This window comes from Eumetopias jubatus, unplaced genomic scaffold (assembly GCF_037043125.1).
Source record: "Eumetopias jubatus isolate StellerSeaLion01/CBP00866 unplaced genomic scaffold, mEumJub1_p1.0 scaffold_6, whole genome shotgun sequence".
Classification (NCBI taxonomy): domain Eukaryota; kingdom Metazoa; phylum Chordata; class Mammalia; order Carnivora; family Otariidae; genus Eumetopias; species Eumetopias jubatus.
Window position 1 is genome coordinate 55,771,225 of NW_028274812.1, and position 19,168 is coordinate 55,790,392.

The window sequence follows — 19,168 nt, forward strand, 5'->3', positions numbered from 1 at the left end:
ATTAGAAAAATACTGGCTTTCGATTTCCTCGCTATACTCCCTTTCCTCCTCCCAATCATTTTTAAATGACTTGCAAAGAATGGCAGTAATATGGAGACAAATGAGAAAGGTCCATTTGTCAACTACTTCTATCCCACCTTCCAGTTAGTAATAGGATTACTTATCTCTCTTGGCACATGCTATTTCTTTGCAACTAGACTGGGAAGGCTCTGAAGTGTTGCTACAGTTTTGTCTTTGTTTCTCCTTAGGAAGCTTAAGCTGACTTCCAGTTCAAGATGGCAGGGTGATCAAACACATGCCTCATGGTATTCTTTAAAAGCCATCAAGGGCGCCTGGGTGGCTCAGTCGTTAAGCATCTGCCTTCGGCTCAGGTCATGATCCCAGGTTCCTGGGATCAAGCCCCACATCAGGCTCCCTGCTCAGTGGGGAGCCTGCTTCTCCCTCTCCCACTCCCCTGCTTGTGTTCCCTCTCTCGCTGTGTCTCTCCCTGTAAAATAAATAAATAAAATCTTAAAAAAATAATAATAAAAGCCATCAAAATGACAGTAAAATAATAAAAAGAAATAGATTCACAAGAAAGAAGAGAAATAAGAGAGGTGCCATCAGGGCGCCTAGGTGGCTCTGTCGGTTAAGTGTCTGACTCTTGATTTCAGCTCAGGTCATGAACTCAAGGCTGTGAGATCAAGCCCTGTGTTGGGCTCCATGCTGGGTATGGAGCCTGCTTAAGATTCTCTCTCCCTCTGCCCCCACCTTAAAAAAAGAAAGAGCCTCTCCCTCTGCCCCCCCAAAAAAGAGGGGTGCCATCAACAGAAAGCAGAATTCAAGAAATTTCTGGAAGTTAGAGAGCTGAGTGGGGTGCCAGGCTGGCTGTCGGAAGAGTATGCGACTCTTGATCTTGGGGTTGTGAATTCGAACCCCACGTTGGGTGTAGACATTACTAAAAAAAAAGAAAAAGAGAGAGAGCTGGCTGATTAATTAAACTGAAGGAGCCACACCCTAGAAAAACTAATAAAAGAGGCTACAGCAGAAGTAGAAACCAATATTCCTAACAGAACCCAGAGGGACTGTTGAGTCTCAACATGTACAATGAAGAGCAAGAGAATGAGGTGGGCTTGAAACCAAGGGGATTAATGGAAGGTTTGGAAATGGACTAGATGCCCATTTTATCCTCCCCTCCCTATACCCACCTACACACATGAAAACAGCCAAACATTAACCCAATGCAAATATTATAAGGCTGTTCTCTTAAGACACTGAAGGAAATATCTGGGCAACTGGTGAAATAATGGATCCTACACAGATTCTTATTTATTCTGGCAAATTAGAGTTTGTGGTACAAGTGCTGTCCCCTTCCCACTCAACCTTCAATCATTCCTATCTCTCATTCTTATCCTTCATTCATATATCTGCAGGGTCAACCAAGAATCACAAAACATGCAGCATAGTAAAAAAAGGTCAAGATAAATGAGGAAACAAAAGAAATTTCATGCACCATGTAATTAGTATCTCCAGAGATATCTGAAACAATGTAACATCAATAAAACAAAAAACCACAACCAGAGAATTAAAAAAGCACTCTCATAAAGTCAAAAATGATAGTTGAAATCAAATGGGTTGGAAGTAAAAGGTTAGAAAATCACTCAGGGCATAGAATAAATGGACCCCCCAAAATGAAATACATGAGAGAATATTTCAGAAGTACAGAGGATTAATCTAAAAGGGAGAGATAACAAAGAAGATGAAGGAAGAAAAATGAAATATAAGAAAATTACCCAGAGCTAAGGGAAATACCAAAGAGAGGCCTATATTGGGTGGAGGCATTATTGAAACTTTTACACAAGATGTACATTTTTGAGTGCGTGAAGAGAGATTTTAATGGGGATAGAAGATAGTTATACAAACTGAGCTAACAGTTCAACCACATGTTTGTGCTGCAGTATAGTTAATACATATCTGTGATAACCAGAGGCTTAATTTAAGGGTATTATTAAGGGAGTGACCAAAAATGAGGTGGAAAATGCTAGTTAAAGCCAGATAATGGAAAATTTTAATTGCCATCCCAAGCATTTTATTGTGTCTGAAATAAAAATCTGCTTGATTGTTTTCCCCTGGCTTTTAGAAGTAGCAAGATCAAATGTATGGTTTAAAAAATTTAACTTCTTTGGCAATACTGTGGATGTGTGGGGGATATGAGCAATCTATGTGGGGGTGCCTGTTACAAGGTAACTATTACAGTCTTAGCAAGAGATTCTTAAAACAAACCTGAAAGATGAAAGAAGGAATTGATTTTGCAAAAAAACACTTCAGGAGTCATACATATCACCTGCTCTAAATTATTACTTGCCCCATATAACAATTCACTGTTAAAATGGATAGTGATGTTGTAACTGTAATATAAACATCTTTATAACACTGGTCCAAGAGCTTCACCAAGAAAGGATCATCTAACTCAGTCACTTGGGAGACAACTCAAAAAATCAAAATCGGGCTTTTTCCCTTCTTTTACTACCATTCCTTGAACACGTCAATCAATATCTTGATAGTTGACTTTCTCTAACTATAATAACAATTTTAAATGATTTGCTGCATTTTTAAGACAGCATAATGAGAATATAATTAAAAATTAAATTGTAGGGGTGCCTGGATGGCTCAGTTGGTTAAGTGTCAGACTCTTGGTTTTTGGCTTGGGTCGTGATCTCAGGATCCTGGAATCAAGCCCCGTGTCTGGCTCCTGCTCAGCAGGGAGTGTTGAGAGTCTATTCCCTCTCTCTCCTTCTGCCCTTCCCCCATGCTCACGTTCTCTCTCTCTAAAATAAAATAAATAAATCTTTTAAAAAATCAAATTAGAAGAATTCCAGTCATAAAGCTGGGTGATAGAGTTATGTTAAAAAAAATATTCCTGAATAACTAAGTTAATATTAGTAGGTTATGGAGCTGAAAAACTTCATGAAGATTCAAATATATTGTTTCTTTTCAATATTTTTATGAGGCAAAGACTGTTTTTCTCTAAGGTAGTAGTGGAAAAATATACCATTTGTTAAGGGCAATTAATTATTACACAATATACAGTTGTAGAGGTATTATACAACATGCATGAGCAATTCTGGGACTCCTAAAGATTATATGCTTTTGATCTACATGCCAAGATACTCCAAGATAATTAAGCCTGCACCCACAAGAACACATCAGAAAGATCACTAGACTAAGTGGGGATCTAACAGACAAACTGCTTACCATTGGGTGAGTCTCTCCCCTCTTCTTTTTGTTATAGATACAGATCTCTATCCTTCGTTATAACACTGCTGAAAAAAAAATCTGTGACTTCACTGTCTTCGTAGACATAAATGGAAATTAACTGTATTTTAGCCGATGTTGAAATTTCCTTTTATGTATTATTTCTTAATTTACTGAAGAATAGCAAGATTTTAGTTCTTACTTAAATCAAATTCCTTAAGAAAACAAAAACTAAAAGAAATATGGTAGTAGTGTCAAGTATACCCAAATAAGAGAATTTAAAAAAAAAGAAAGAAAGAAAGACATATGCTGGCACTCTAGAACTTGATGTTTACCGACCTTTACCTAAATAGATCAAATCTCATTGAACCCCAGTCAAATCACTAAATTTCACATAGAGTAAAAATTGGGATTTTTCTACTTTTCTTGAATGTGAAAGGAAGCCTTTGGAAAGTCCCTCCATCTGGCCTGTCCTTCAAAATCGAAAAGGGCAGCACTAAAAACTAGCAACGCTACTGGGATGGCATTTAAAAAGGCATCATGGAAAGCATACAGGGATTAAAGCTGGATTTGAATATTGGGTTTGAATCCTAGTCCTACTACTTACAACCTCAAGCTGCGTGACCATAAACATATTAAAAAAAAACTTGTGCCCAGTTTATCTATCAACCCATGATGATATCTTCTACGAAAAAAAAAATCTACTACCATTATTGTTAGATTCCAAGTAATTAGTGTAAAATGCCTAAAACAGTGCTTGGCATACTGAATAGCATTTCAATAAATAGTTTCTACTATTTTCATAAGTATCCGGTCTGTGCCTCTACCTTCTGACACAAGTACGCGAGAGGTAGGAGAAAACAAACAGGTTTAAGAACCTATTCACAAACAGGCACTGTGCTGAATGCTTTCACCTGTTGTCCCACTGAATCCAACTTAACGCTACCTCTAACACCCACTTGGCAAATGTCTGCCTATTACTGAGTTGGTTAAAAATTATCTCATCTTCAAACCCTTCATGACATTCTTGAGCAAATACAGGCATGCTTTTCCAGTGCTCCAATTATACAGGGTATATATCACCATTATAACACTTATTATATTGCATTATTATGTGTCTATTTTCTTATAAGGCTACAAACATCCTGAGAGGAAATATTAAAATTTTTCATTTCAATCCTCATGCCTAAAACCATCCTGGAAACACAGCAGGTGCTCAAAATATATTTGAGGCAGGTGAGGAGAATCAGGGTGGTGGGGAGTAAAGGAAAGAGGAAGGGCGGAGGAGAAAGTAACTGTAACATTCTCTCTTTCAGATGAGGACACTGAGAGACCCAAGGTCAAATCTGATGAATGGCAGAGCCAGGACTCAGAACCAGATGTTTGACACCAAAAGCCCTTAAAAATAGCGTGATGCTTAGTGCAGCATTCTCCAGAATGTTTCATTGTTCCCTCGATACCATAATCACAATATGAGGATTTAGAACACTGAAGCTATAGGTCTCCTCAATGTATGTTCATCTTTTATTCTTTGTTTTAATTCTTCTTAAAAATTTTTCTGTAAAACTTCTTAGCTGATACATTCAATTGTAGGAAATTAATTCTTGTTGTAGGATATCTTATTTTACTGCCTCTCTTTGAAAATAAGAGATATTTAAGGCTACATAATTTTTTAAAAAATTAAAAATTATTATTTTGCTCTAGCAAATTAATCAAACTCAAGGAGGAGGTTATTGGAACGTCTAATCTATAGCTTTAGGTCAGAAGCACAGGTGACAAAGTGGACTTGGGACTGCTGTCTAAAGTGGGGTTGGGGGGCAGTCTGGCACTAAGATCCCTTACTCTGTGGGACTTGATAATAACCCCTGGCTGATAGTGACAGAATTGAGTTGAATTGTAGCTTATAGAACATCCAGTTGGTATCAGAGAATTTCCTTGGTCATGTGGGGAAAAAATTCACAAATTTGAATTGGAGTCAGTATTTTACAGAGCAACTAGAACTCTCATACATTGCTGGTAGGAATATAAAGTGGTAGATCTACTTTGGATTAACTTCAATTTCTACAATTTCTAACAGAATTAAATATATACCTGTCCAAAACCCAGTATTTCATTCCTAATTATTTATCCAAGAGGAATGAAAACACATGTCCACTCGAAGACTTGTAGGCAAACATTTCTAACAGGTTCATCCATAGTAGCTAAAAACTAAAAACAGGTTAGCCTTCAGTAATAAAACAGATAAATAAATTGTGCTATGTACATACAATAGAATACTACTGAGTAAAAAAAGGAATGAATTACTAGTATACACATCACAATACTTCTCAAAAACTGTAAAAGGTCTTTGATTTTTACCTCAAATGCAAGGTGAAAACTTAGCCTGCTAGAATTTCACAGATGCTGATAGAAAGCACAGTACTACGGAGTCAGAGACAAAGGACAGTTTATTATTCAGAGCAATACCAGTAACAAGTAATCAGCATTTTTGTGATGATTCTACAAGTCCTTATTCCCACAGGGTGATAGGAAGAAGGTCAAATGAAACCTACACAGTGTGTTGCATTACAAGAGAGGAACACTGAGCTTAGGGAAGCTGAATTTTTCATAATGGGCAGTAAGCACGCTTGCCCTTTACTCTGGAAGGAAACACTATCTCTATGTTCCAAGGCAGTTTGCTATATAAACATCCTCGAAGCCCGGAACAAAGAGAGCCATTGCCTCACTCACAAGCCATGCAGCAATCTGAGAGCACTAGGGAAAATTGTCTTCCAATAATACTGAGTGAAAGCAGCTTTATACAAAAAGAGTACAGACTGCATATTCCATTTCTTCGAATTTCTAGAACACACAAATCTAACCTATGTAGGAAAAACATTTAGAATAGTTGTTGCCTGTGGGTGGGTGTGTGGACTGACTAAGGAGGGACACACAGGATCTTTCTAGAGTGATAATATTCAAGGTCTTGAGAGTGGTTCAGGTTATAAAAGTATAGACATTTGTCAAAGTTATTGAAAGGTACACGTAAAATTGGTGCATTTCATCATATATCAATTTTACCTCAAAAAAGATAGTGAACTCTAGTTAATGATATGCATGATGAAAGATTTAGGGGGGAGTATACTGATGTGTGTAACTTCTTTTGAAATGCATCAAAAAGATAGATTAATGGATCCACAGAGACATAACAGGTGTAGAGTTATATGAAAAAACAAGTATAAGAAAACATTAATTATACAATCTAGATGTTGGATATAATGGTGTTCACTGTTAAAATTCTATCAACTTGTTTCTAATTTTTTTATTTAAAATATTGTAAAATTACGGGGTACCTGGGTGGCTCAGTCGTTGAGCATCTGCCTTCGGCTCAGGTCATGATCCCAGGGTCCTGGGATCGAGCCCCTCATCGGGCTCCCTGCTTGGTGGGAGGCCTGCTTCTCCCTCTCCCACTCCCCCTGCTTGTGTTCCCTCTCTCGCTGTGTCTCTCTCTGTCAAATAAATAAATACAATCTTTAAAATATATATATATTGTAAAAATACATCTTTGACAGAGATATTTTACGGGTGAGAAATATCTTGGCATACTTGATTTTTTAAAAAAGTAATAAACTGAAATTGAAGTTATCATTATCATATTTACAAAGTACCTAGTAAGACCAATGTGTACATGGTACTGTATTGGACATTACCAACAAATTTCAGAAAATCGAATATTATGGTGACTTACAGTCTGATATTTTATATTACTTATACAATTGGAAAAGGGGAGAAGGTAAATGGCGGGGTGGGAGGAAACAGAGACAAAGCATATTTTCTGAGGAATTATACTTGATCCCTTCCTCCCAGATAATGTCTGCCTTCTGCTGGGGGCTGATTTGGCTTTGAGAACAGTATGATATCACTCTTTATTACAATGATTGGTGATGGGGATAAGTATAGAGAAGATGAATCAATGAGAAGTGGGTCTACTTTCCCTTTAGAGCTGCCAAAAAATTAGGAACCTCTCAAACGGCACCTATAATACTAAAGATTCCAAACTTATCTTTTTGGTTTTATCCAATGGAAAAACAAAAGCAAAAAAACAAAACACCAAATCAGCTATCCACAACTAATGCTGTTTGCCCATGTGAAGCCCTATGAAAGAGCGATTTTTTTTTCAAAGATTTTTATTTATTTATTTGACAGAGAGAGAGCACAAGCAGGGGGAGTGGCAGGCAGAGGGAGAGGGAGAAGCAGGCTCCCTGCTGAGCAGGGAGCCTGATGTGGGGCTCAATTCCAGGACCCTGGGATCATGACCTGAGCCGAAGGCAGATGCTTAACTGACTGAGCCACCCAGGTACCCCTGAAAGAGTGATTTTTTTAAACTAAATCTTTCTCTCTTTTTTTTTTTAAGTAGGCTCCACACCCAGCATGGAGCCCAGTATAAGGCTTGAACTCACAACACTAAGATCAAGACCTGAGCCAAGATCAAGAGTTGGACACTTAACTGACTAAGCCACCCAGGTGCTCCTAAATTCATTTTTTTTTTTTACAAATGTAAACAATTCTGGAGTTCAGAGAAACGCTTCAGTGATTCTAAAATTTATCTGAATTTTTACTTTTAAATAGATTTTTAAAGTGCCTTAAAATCTGTAACATAAAACACAGTCATATTACGCTCTTAAGTAAGTCAGTAGAAACCATAATGTTACTTGGCACCACGAGGTTTACAAATCTCGTGTGTGTGTGTGTGTGTGTGTGTGTGTGTGCAGATTTCAGAAACTTCTACTGGTATCTTTCAGTGAGTGTATTAAAACTTGTGCTTTTGATTTATAGGACAATAGTACAGTTCTGTATTGCTCTTTCATTAAAGCTTTCAGCTTATTCATGGCTACTTACAAAAAAAATCACACAAGTGCAGTTACTATTAGGGCACATGTGACATACACAAATGTGGCAAGACCCAGGCACATAATATAGTTGTCAGCTCTTTAAGAACAAGTGAACCCATAACATGCTTTGTTATAATACTTTGAGAGTTCTTAGCTGAATTATCAGTGTGTCTGTGTGAAATGAAAATAACTACCTTTAAAGCTAGAGTATTCTATTTCTTGACGAAAAGCAGGACATTTTAAAAAATATGTTGAGTCATTAAACTCAGGGTAAAACAAGTTCCATTACAATAACAACAATGAATTCTTGACTTGTTTCTACTATATGGACAGTGCCCAAAACTTTCCTATATGATCATCATGGAAGAACAAGCAAATATGACATTATTTGATATTATGGTTCTTCTTTTTGAAAATAAAAATGTTTCATACATGTGTTTCAAACATGTTTCATACATGTGTTTCAGCAAGGTGTTCATATGACTGCTGACAAGAGACAATGTCATTTCTAAATACAAAGAATGAAAATAAAAATTATTTTTAGTGTAAACTGAACAACTCCATGATTTAGAATATAAAATTATATGATTTAAAATAACCTACTAAATTGAATCTGAGGGAAAAGAAGTATGGATGGGGAAAAAGCTTACTAATTTAGCAATGTGGTTTTACAGTGTTACTAGGCTTACAAAGATAATGTCACTACAAACAATGAATCATGGAACACTACATCAAACACTAATGATGTAATGTATGGTGATTAACATAATAAAATTTAAAAAAATAAATAAAATGAATAAATAAATCTTAAAAAATATGTCACCAATAAAATTAAAACAAAGTTTGAACATAAATGCACTTGAAAATAAATGCACTTGAAATTTTATCTGACAAAAAGGTACTGACATATTTGAAGTATTCTTTTAGTGACAACACAGAATAACTTATAATTTTTTAAAAATATATTTAAAAATATACATGTTCATTTTCAACCAAGAAATACCATTTAAGATAGCTGAGGTATCTGGTCATTTAAAACCTCCCAAGTAGACATTTATAATTTAAGGATGCAAGTATTTGTTCAATATTGCCAGTGATTCAACACAGAAAAAAAAAAAATGTCTTACAAGTTTGTCAAGCTAGTGAATCTTTTTTTGTTTAAAAGAAACCACTATTGATAAAAATAGTTCCCATCTTTTAAGGAATATTAATGTTTTTATTTTTACTATATTTATTGAACACAGTAATTTTCAACAAGTTGTGAGGGGTGAGTGGCAGTTTTTAACTCATATAGCCAGAGTGTTGAAGCTGGAAGGGAACTTAGACTTCCTATTCTTGGAAGATACAAATATTATAAAATTCATTTAAATAAAAAGAGCATAAAGAAATTATAGAACATGCATCAGTGGAATGCCATTGTGGTAGCCATTATAGGTGTTACAAATATTCTGGTTGCCTTCTCCTTCAAGGCAAATGGTAGGTTTGCACTTCACTACTGCATTTTAAATTAGGCATGGCCATGTGACTTGCTTTAGCTAATGAAATGTAAGTATAAATGGTGTGGACACTTTTGTGTAGAAGCTTTTGGAGGTAGTTCACAATCTGCCATAGTCCCCTTTCCTGCCTCAACAATTCTAGAAGCAAGTTTCATAATGGAGCCTCCATTTTTCTGAGTCCTGAAATGAGAACCATGAGCAGTATGTACTGCAGACCATATTGTGTATGTAGTTTGAGAGAGAGAAAACTTTCACTGTGTATGCTACTGAAAATTTGAGATTGCTTATTGTCAAACATAACCTAGACTGTGGTACAGAAAAAGAATCTAGAAGTGAGTTGTGGCTGTACCCAAAACTTAAAATATCTGGCATTATCTTCCAGGTTGGTAAGTGGAAGGAAAATTATGCTGCATGGCAATCCACGCAATATGGTGGCTATGCATTCTAGTAAAACTGTCACATAATAAAATATCTCAGTCACTCTTAAAACCAGACAGCCAAGAATCACCAGACACTTCAAACTGAAGAAAAGAGGAAAAACAAGCAAACAGAAAAAAGAGCCCGGAAGAAATAAAACAATGTAAAGAGAAGAAATCTCAGAAACAGCAATTAACATCTTCAGACAGATAAGATTATATTGCATTCATGAAACCATTCTGGATTCTTCTGAAAACAAAAACGAGCTCTTGAAAATTTAATATATGATTAGAAAAAATTCAATGAAAGTGTTAGAAAATTGCACATTCCAAAAAGAGCACAAAGCAAAAATGATAACAGTAAGAGTGAAAGGCTTAAAAAAAAAACAGCATCCACCAGTAGGAGTTAAAGAAAGAATTAAGGAAGGAGAAGGCTTTAGTGAGAACAGTTCTAAAAAGAGAAGGATGCAAGTTTTCACACTGAAAAGATCAAGTCATTTAAAAAATCAATTTAAAAAGCCTGCACATCACTGTAAAACCTCAGAACAACTAAGGTTTTGTGGGGAAAAGGGGACCTAAAAGCTTCTAAGGAGAATGAAAAAAGGGGGGGGGGCTCTTATGAAAAGGAGTAAGAACCAGGATAAAATCTGACTTCTCAAAGCAACAATGAACATTAGGAGATAATAGAAACATATTTTCAAATCTGATGAAAAAGCATTTCTATTTGAATTGCATACCTAGCCAAACTATCACAGAGTCTTAAAAACTTTACCTCCTTAGTACTCCTTCTCTTTAGAAACAGTTTCAGGAGGTGCTCCATCAAGACATGGAGAAAAACCAAGAAAGATGAAGACATGAGATCCAAAAATAGTAAAGAAGCAAAGGAAATTCCCAAGATGAGAGTAAAGGAAAGCATGGGTACAACAGCTATCCAGCAGACCTGCAAAGAACAACGAAGTTTAGACTGGAGCAAGAATGTAGTAAGCTCTAGGAGAGATGTAACAAGGGAAAAAAAGAAAAAAAAAAAAAATTGGCAGATGATCTGAGAAGTTTGAAGCTACTGAACAGCTTTCCAGTTCTGTTGAAATTTTGGAAACATGCTGATGATACATACATAGAAAATCAAGCAAAAATAAATAAACAGCAATTATCAACTCTAAAAGTTGTTTTATTTTTTATTATTTTTAAATACTTTTTTATTATTTAAGAGAAAGCATGTGCATATGCAGGGTGGGGGAGGGCATAGGGACAGGGAGAAGGAAAGGGAGAGAATGCCAAAGCAGACTCCACACTGAGCACTGAGCCTTGACCTGGAGCTCGATCCCACCACCCAGAGACCATAACACCTGAGACAAAACCTATAGTCGGATGCCCAACCAAATGAGCTGTGGAGGCACCCTAAAAGCTGTTTTTTAAAAAAGGAAAAGCTGGGGCGCCTGGGTGGCTCAGTCATTAAGCATCTGCCTTCAGCTCAGGTCACGATCCCAGGTCCTGGGACTGAGCCCCGCATCCAGCCTGCTTCTCCCTCTCCCACTCCCTCTGCTTGTGTTCCCTCTCTCGCTGTGTCTCTTTCTGTCAAATAAATAAATAAAATCTTTAAAAAATAATAAAAGAAAAAATAAAAAAAGAAAAGCAATCACAGTATACTGTGATTTCTCTGTAAACATATATGTAGCTATAATAAAGTACTAAATATTAATTTAAACAAAAATTGTGAACTTTTTTTTAAGAATAAGGGAAGAGGTAGTATAAAAGATGTAAATCTTCATTTTCTTTTTCTTTTTTTTTAAAGTTTTTATTTGAAGTCCAGTTAGTTAACATACAGTATTATATTAGTTTCAGGCCTACACTTTAGTAATTTAACACTTCCATACATCACCCTGTGCCCATCACAACAAGCCCACTCCTTAAACCCCGTCTCCTATTTAACCTATCCTCCCATCCACCTCCCCTCTGTAACCATTGTCCTCTATAGTCAAGAATCTGTTACTTGGTTTGCCTCTCTATCTTCTTTCTTTATTTCCTTTGCTTGTTTGCTTTGTTTCTGAAATTCGACATATGAGTGAAATCATATGGTATCTGTCTTTCTTTGACGGACTTATTTTGCTTAGCACTGTATTCTCTAGCTCCATCCATATTATTGCAAAGCAAGATTTCATTCTCTTTTATGGCTGAGTAATGTTCCACTGTATATATAAACCACATGTTCTTTATCCATTCATCAGCTGATGGAGACTTGGTCTGTTTCCATAATTTAGCTATTGTAGATAATGCTGCTATAAACATTGGGGTGCATGTATCTCTTTGAATTAGTATTTTTGTATTCTTTGGATAAATACCTAGTAGTTTATGAAATATGGCAGTAAATACCAGAAGACACGGCTAGACAATTTTACTTTGGCTTCCTGTATAAAAAGTAGAGATGGAGAGGAAAGGGATATTGGTTTGCTTTTCCTTTTTTCCTTCTAAGCCTTATAGAATTATTTGATTTTTTTTAACTATTTGTTTTTTAACTACTACTTCGATAAAACTAAATTTAAAAAACAAAATGAGAGGGGCGCCTGGGTGGCTCAGTCGTTAAGCGTCTGCCTTCAGCTCAGGTCATGATCCCAGGGTCCTGGGATCGAGCCCGTCGTCGGGCTCCCTGCTCGGCAGCAAGCCTGCTTCTCCCTCTCCCACTCCCCCTGCTTGTGTTCCCTCCCTCGCTGTGTCTCTCTCTGTCAAATAAATAAAATCTTTAAAAAATAAAAAAATAAAAAACAAAATGAGAGATAGAGATCTAAACACACCATTTCTATTGCCTCCTGATCCATTTATTCCTCAGTCCTTGGTAAAGTGACTTCTATACCAAACTCTAAAGAAATGCTCTCACTAAGGTCAAACTTTGGCTTCTTTGGTGCAAAGCCAGAGGACTCTTCAGTCATACCATATTAGTCAGCTTAATAGAGCTTGACATTAATCACTCTTTCACTGCTCTTGGCATCTGGAACCCTAAGGCCTAATTTTCTTTCTTATGCCTCTACTTAGTCCCCTCTCAGTTACATTTACAAGCTCGTCTTCCTTGACTTTTAAATTATCATTGTTCCCTAATGTTCCATCTTGGCCTTCTCACTCTATCTGCTTTCCTTGGGATTTTTTTTTTTTTTTAAGATTTTATTTGAGAGAGAGAGAGAGAATATGAACAGGGGCAGGGGGAGAGGAAGAAACAGACCCCCACTGAGCAGGGAGCCTAATGCAGGGCTTGATCCCAGGACCCTGGGATCATGACCTGAGCCAAAGGCAAACGCTTAACCAACTGAGCCAGCCAGGCGCCCTTCCTCGGGATATTTTCCATATTCCCTTTTCAACTACTACTTATATAACTTCCATTATGGTATTTCCAGCCCAGACTTCTCTACTGGACTCTAGTCTCTGTGTCTAACTGCATATTACATATTTCCATAGCACTCACCCTCATGTCTAAAAGTGAACTAGCCCATATCCTCTACTACTACTGGTAAACACATACAGTGCTTACATGCCAGAAATTACTCTAAGCATTTCACACACATTAACTCACGTGTAAATGAAGCTAATGAAATAGGTGAAGAGGATTAAAGTACCAACTTCCAGCTGTAAAATAAATAAGTCACAGAGATGAAAAGTGCAGCATGGGGAAAACAGTCAATAGTATTGTAATAATGTTGTATGGTGACTATACTTAATATGGTGAGCACTGAATAATGTATAGAATTGTCAAATCACTATATTGTACACTTAAAATATAATACTGCATGTCAACTATACTTCAATAGCAAATTTTTTTTAATGAAGCTAATGAAGGAAATTAAGGCACAAGAGACTAAGTAACACACCCGTGGCCACAAAGCTAGTCAAGGGGAAAGCCAGGATTTTAAACCAGGCAGTATGGCTTCAAAGCGTGGCCTCCTAAATACACTATATTGCCTCACTAGTCAATTCTTCTTAATGTATTCCTTACCAAGTGAAAAGTCACCATCATCCATTCTGTTACTTGAGACAGAAATCTCCATCTTCCTCAACCCCACATGAACCACCAATTAATACCGATTTTACTTCCTTAACATGTATAGAATCTGCTCCCTTCCTTCCATTTTCCTAAAAAAATTCTTCATTATTTCTCACTTAAACTGGAAAAAAATAGCTTCCTATGGTCTCTTTGCTTTTAACCCATTCTCTACATTGCTGCTAGAGTGAACGTCCTGAAGCAAAGACTTGCTCCTTCTCTCCCGTATGTTTACATTACTCTACTCATAAATACAGGCTTTAAAGTTTTCAATGTGATCTCACAGCACTCAGCATTAAGTTTAAACTCTGAGTCCCTTACTTCCTAGCCTTTGCCTATATTCCCAGGCTTAATTTGTACCATACTCTTCTACTCCTTCTGAATGTTTTAGCTGTAGACCTCACATACCAGGGTCTTATCCTCCCTGGAAGACACCCTTCCACTACACCCTTCTCTTCCTTCTCTACCATGGCCAGGTCTCAGTTAAATAACCTTCTTTTCTGTTTTTATAATATGTGGTCCACATCTACAAGAAACTTTCCCACCCATTATTGTAATAATGTGTCTATCCCTCAGAATTGGCTGCAAGCTCTAGAAGATCATGATAACACATCATTTCATCCATCCAACAGGAAACTGAGGCAGACAGGTTATGTAACTCATTCAATGCCACAGAGCTAGTGATCAGAGGAAATGATATCTAAATTCAGATCTGCATGACTCCAAAGCTAATCAAGGTCTTTATACAGAAGGAATGAACATGATGAAAGCAGTATTTTATAAGCCGCTACAACATAAGACCAACAGAATCCTCATATTCCTTGGTAGCCATTTAGTGATTTGTACAGCTAAATGCTGTCTTAAAATAATTGTGTATAAGGGGAGGCTTCTCTTAGCAGCGTCATCACACCTTCTCTTTCTTTTTATATTATCTCTTCCAGTTCTGATAAACTGGATACAACTGATAAAAGTTGTATCAGAAAACAAAGTAATAGCAAGTAACTGTTAAAAACAAAGAGACTTTAAAAAATATTTTATTTAAACCTACAATTTAGAGATGAAGAAATTAAATCCAAAATTAACTTTGGGAAATTAAATGCCCAAAGTCTAAGGCAACAAAAGTAAAAATAAACAGGGGCGCCTGGGTGGCTCAGTGGTTAAGCGTCTGCCTTCGGCTCAGGTCATGATCCCGGGGTCCTGGGATCAAGCCCGGCATCAGGCTCCCTGCTCGGCAGGAAGCCTGCTTCTCCCTCTCCCACTCCCCCTGCTTGTGTTCCCTCTCTCAGTCAAATAAAATCTTTTTTAAAAAAAGTAAAAATAAACAAATGAGACTATATCAAACTAAAAAGCTTCTGCATACCAATACACACACACACACACACACACACACACACACACACACACACACACACCAAAAACAAAAAAATCAACAAAATGAAATGGCAACCTACTGAGGGGGAGAAAATATTTGTAAATCATTTATCTGATAAGGGGCTAATATCCAACATATACAAGGAATTCATACAAGTCAGCTGCAGAAAACAATCCAATTGAAAATGGACAGAGGATCTGAATAGACATTTTTCCAAGAAGACATACAGATGGCCAACAGATACATGGAAAGATGTTTAACATCACTCATCATCAGGGGAGTGCAAATCAATACAACAATGACATATCACCTCATACCTGTTAGAATGGCTATATCAAAAAGAAGAAATAACAAGTGTTGGCGAGGGTATGGAAAAAAGGGAACTTATTTTTAAAGATTTTTATTTATTTATTTGGCAGAGAGAGACACGGCGAGAAAGGGAACACAAGCAGGGGGAGTAGGAGAGGGAGAAGCAGGCCTCCCTCCGAGCAGGGAGCCCGATGTGGGGCCCGATCCCAGGACCCTGGGATCATGACCTGAGCCGAAGGCAGATGCTTAACGACTGAGCCACCCAGACGCCCCAAAAGGGAACTTATGTGCATTGTTGGAGAGTATGTAAATAGGTGCAACCACTATGGAAAATAGTATGGAGGTTCCTCAAAAATGTTTGTTTTTTATTTATTTATTTATTTGACAGAGAGATAGAGAGAGAGCACAAGTAGGCAGAGCTGCAGGCAGAGCTCCGGAGAAGAAGAAGCAGGCTCCCCGCGGAGCAGGGAGTCCAATGCAGGGCTCAGTCCCAGGACCCCGGGATCATGACCTGAGCCGAAGGCAGCCGCTTAACTGACTGAGCCACCCAGGCGCCCCTCAAAAATGTTTAAATACACCTACCATATGATCCAGAAATTCTACTTCTGAGTATTTATCAGAAAAAAATGAAAACACTAATTCAAAAAGATATACGCACCCTCATGTTTACTGCAACATTATTTACAATAGCAAAGATAAGGAAACAACATAAGTGTCCACCAACAAATGAATGTATAAAGAAAACGGGACACCTACTATATATGAATATTTTTGAGCCATAAAAAAAGAATAAAATCTTGCCATTTGCAAAAACATGGGTGGACTTTGAGAGCATTATGCTAAGTAAAATAAGTCAGATAATAAAAGATAAATGTGGTGATCTCACATGTGGGATCTTAAAAAGCAAACAAACAAACAAAACCCCAAGCTCACAGATACAGAGAAGAGACTAGTAGTTGCCAGAGTCCGGGTGGGGATGGGTGAAATGAGTGAAGGAGGTCAGAAAGTATTTCCAGGGGCATCTGGGTAGCTCAGTTGTTAAGTGTCCAACTCTTGGTTTTGGCTCAAGGTTGTGATCTCCAGGGTTGTGAGACTGATCCCTACATTGGGTTCCACATACAGTGGGGAGTCTGCTTGGGATTCTCTCTCCCTCCCTCTCCCTCTGCCCCTCTCCAACCCCCATGTTCTCTCTCTAAAATAAATAAATAAATAAATCTTAAAAGAAAGTATTTCCAATTATAAATTTCCAGTTATAAGGTATATTTCCAGTTATAAAATAAGTAAGTCATGGAGGGAAAATGCCCAACGTCTTATAACTAGTTAGTGGCAAAGCTGGGACAAGATCAACTTTCCTGTATTGAAAATAAGTGTTCTTTTTCACTACCTATATAATGCTATTTCCCAGAAGCCCAACTTTAAAATATTTTACAGATTAACACAGTAAATCTCTATAACTGATTAACTTGAATGAAGCTTTCCTCATAGTAAAGTTAGCTAACTTGCAAATCTGTCATCAAAATATACTGTCAAAGCTGTAAGAACAACCTCTGATCAACTTGAAAAAAATATGGTTATTTCTCTTCAATAAACTTATACTTTAAAAGACATAGGTGAGGCAACATCAGTGACCTGCTCAAAAGACACATATACATATGTATATATATCTCCTCTACAGGAGTACAGACCAGTAGAATTTTATGCAATGTAAAGAAACGTTCTACATTTGCACTGTCCATGGTGGCAGCTAATAAGTAACCATGTGTAACTAATGAGCACTTAAGACACTGTTAGTGCAACTGAGGGCCCAAATATTTTGTTTAAATTTTTATTAATTTAAATTTCAATAGCCACACAGGCTAGTGACTACCATCTTGGATACACAGTCTTAGAGTTAAGTCATAAAGATCTGAGAGGTACTTTGCAAAGGTTTGGAAATAGATTACATCCCCATACTGTTCAGTCCTATTAATGTAAAATAATTAACATAGAGTAATGACTATGAGATATTAAATTATTTTGAAATGTTTTTAACTCCATGACTACCTTCACATCTTCCAATCTATGTATCAGAGAGCAGGATATTATATGCCATGGGAGAAAACCTTTATGGCGGGTGCAATGTTGGGCAAAGAATGAACAAACCCTCCTCCTCTAAAAAAAATCAGAGAATCTCTTCAAGTGCCCAGCCTGCTCCAATGATCACAGAAGGGTCACAAAGCCCCAGGGGATCTTTCCAGGCATGAAACAAGTTTCACAACTCAGCTCTAATTCTTTCACTGGATGAATCACTGGATACACGTAAGGCAAGGTCCCAGCTACACCAAATAACAATTTTTACATTACTACAAATTATACAACCAAGAGAACATATACAACAAGAGAAAAGAAACACGTAGTTTTAGGCAAGGGTTTCATTAATTTATGACTACATATGAATTTATGTGCTATATATGGATTTTCTAATACTTAAATACTTATCTAAAAATTATCTTTCAGCTAGGGATATGGATTTTTTAACATTAAGAAAAATGTGGAGAAGGTCTCATTTTACTCATGAGGACATCATAATATTTCCCTGATTAGGTCATCACCTTTTAGTAATACTGTTTTAATTTCCATATTTTCATTAGCATACTTCCCTATACTCATTTTCTCCTGTATTCTCCATCCATTTGTTCAGCATACTTTATTAGCCTTGTCAATAATTCTTCCTTTCTCTTACATGACCCTTTTCCCTTAGAATCTTTCTAACCCTCATCAAACCTAAACAGTATTTTGTAAATGAACTATCTGCTGTTGATAAAAGCACATTACATAGGGATTATTGGTTTCTGAATGCACTCAGTTCCCTCCTAGCTTTTTCACCTAGCTCTGTGAAGGCCCAAAGGGTCACAGATAAGAGAATATGTGGATGGCTCAACACAATCAGTTACTACCATAAATAAGTCAAGCATAAATCTTGCTGACAGTGGGAAGTCTGAACCAGGAAATAATACCAAAAGAAATGCCATCTTCAAGTATAAAAACCCGTGATTTGTGTACGTTCCAAGGGCAAATGATTTGCACGTGTTCCAGAGGCCCAGCATGTAGACACTGTACATATCTGTATGTGTGTGGTGCTCAGCTTGCTTAAAAACAAACAGTAACTCAGGGCCAGCACTATCATAAACATGGTTTTTAAAAGGTTGTGTGTTTTTTTTTTAAGGTGTTTATTTTTCTTTTTTTAGAGAGAGAGGGAGCGGGGGAGGGCCAGAAGGAGGGGGAGAGAGAGAATACTAAGCAGGCTCCATGCCCAGGGCTGAGCCCAACATGGGACTCGATCTCACAACCCTGAGATCATGACCTGAGCCTGATAAATCAAGAGTTGACACTTAACCGGAGCGCCTGGGTGGCTCAGTCGTTAAGCGTCTGCCTTCGGCTCAGGTCATGATCCCAGGGTCCTGGGA

The 19,168-nt window shown here is 37.2% G+C and overlaps 1 protein-coding gene across 2 annotated transcripts in view; it reads right to left on the reverse strand.

Annotated features, from left to right (window-relative positions):
• LIN28B (lin-28 RNA binding posttranscriptional regulator B) overlaps positions 1 to 19,168 on the reverse strand; it is a 125,281-nt gene that overhangs the window by 62,948 nt on the left and 43,165 nt on the right. The window lies entirely within an intron of this gene.